The sequence below is a fragment of the Pygoscelis adeliae genome, unplaced genomic scaffold (genome assembly GCF_000699105.1).
Source record: "Pygoscelis adeliae isolate BGI_AS28 unplaced genomic scaffold, ASM69910v1 Scaffold14, whole genome shotgun sequence".
NCBI classification, from domain to species: Eukaryota; Metazoa; Chordata; class Aves; order Sphenisciformes; family Spheniscidae; genus Pygoscelis; species Pygoscelis adeliae.
In genome coordinates this window covers 21,607,096-21,608,748 of record NW_008825109.1, presented here as the reverse complement: position 1 = coordinate 21,608,748, position 1,653 = coordinate 21,607,096, and the positions used below count along the sequence as shown (strand labels likewise).

The 1,653-nt window shown below is 48.9% G+C and overlaps 1 protein-coding gene across 1 annotated transcript in view; it reads right to left on the bottom strand.

Annotated features, from left to right (window-relative positions):
* Window positions 1-1,021, bottom strand: part of LOC103920227 (palmitoyltransferase ZDHHC15-like) — a 137,982-nt gene extending 136,961 nt beyond the window's left edge. Inside the window, exon 1 of the mRNA XM_009327910.1 lies at window positions 930-1,021. The gene's annotated coding sequence lies outside the window, so the exon portion shown is untranslated. The remainder of the gene's footprint in view (window positions 1-929) is intronic.
* Window positions 1,022-1,653: the final 632 nt, after the last annotated feature.

Sequence of the window (1,653 nt, the reverse complement as noted above, 5' to 3'; positions counted from 1 at the left end):
GGACAAAGCAGAAAAGGAAGCTTAAGGAGTGAACTGAAAGTGGTGCAAGGAATGCTGGACTTTAGATCTGCGATTCTGCTAGTTCACAGAACTTCAGCTGTTTTGCTGAGGAGAGAGCAGAAGTGATAGATGCAGCCCAGTGTAGGATAATCCTAAAGTTGGAGAACATACGCTTTCAGTTTAATCCAACTGCAGAGTTCTGGCAAACATGCTGCATTTATACAGGCAAATACATCAACTTTAATTTTCTAGCAGCTGTGCTGCCCTTCAATTTCTTATACCCTGAAGTGTACACTTGTACCCCTTTCGCTTACCTCTAAAAAGCAGATCACTTAGAACAGCCCAGCCTTTCTATCTGAAGCCAACTAACAGCTCTTGCCCACTGGAATTTTCTTTGATATGTACTGTTATTTTCCACTTGTTCTGCCCATTTTCTTCTTAATCAAACGCACATTGAAGTGTCTTCCTAGGAAGGCTGAGCCATACCAGCAGGAACCAAGACTCTCTAGTTCTGCTGGCAAGCTTCTCCCTAGGAACCCCATATTACCCCAGATCCAGAAAGCCTCCTCTCTTTCACGATTCAAGCTTCTCCTCCCAGACCCACCAGCTCTCCTAGCTCTGCCCTAATACCTCCATGCATTTCAGCATTAACTCTACTCAGTGTATCAGAACTGACTACCATCAGCAACCACCACTAATTGCACTTTTCCTTCCAGCCCTCAGCTGAGGATTTTACTCACACACCTCAGGTCACCGCTCTGAAGCTCTCTCCAGCAAAGCCAAGCTGCCAGGCCTCTTTTCAGCAGGAGGCAATATCTGCACCTCTTCCCCCAAACCCAATCAGGCCTTCACACCAATTAAGCTTATTGACACCAGATTTTATACATTCCTTCACAATGACGGCACATGCTTTCTTAAAGCAAACAAACCTTTTAATGTGGGAGCGCGGCACAAGGTCCCAAAAGGTAAAGCAGTCAGCTCTGGCACAGCAGCCCAGTCCCCTTGAAGCCATAGGGGAGAAAAGCATTAATTTTACACCTGTTGTTGTTTTCTTTCCCTGGCAGCTGAGGGACAGGAGGAGCTGCATGGAGGTGAGGGGTGTAGAACTGGGAACCTGTGTTTTAAGGCCACTGGGGGCAGGAGAAGGGCATTTGCCTGGGGCAGCAAATGCAGAGGAGGGTGAAAACAGCTCCCCTCCCGGCCCCTTGCTCCATGGCCCCTCTCACTGCCCACCCCCAGCCCTGTCTGCCGCTGCAAGGGGGTAGGGAGGAACGTACCACAGGGATGGGAAGGGAAAATCCCCCCGGAGTGGTTTAAAAGAGGAGCCTGGGCTCCCCACAACCACCACCACCACACACGAATGAGCCGAGAGGCAACGCTGCCTGCTTCCTGTGCCTCAGGTTTCCATCTTACAGATGCCGCTAGTAATACCTCGCTGTGGCAAAGCTCTTCTGTCAGCATGAACTGGCTGGTGGTAGTTCTGATTACGGAGGCATGTCCCAAGGCCAGCTTCTTGTACAAATGCATTTATCCTCTAGATTACACAGGAACAAGCTGCTGTACATACACTGCAGGCACCTGTAAATCATACCTGCAGAAAGCTATTACCTGCAGGCCTGTTTTTTGTTGGTCAGTTTGTTTGTTTGTTTGTTT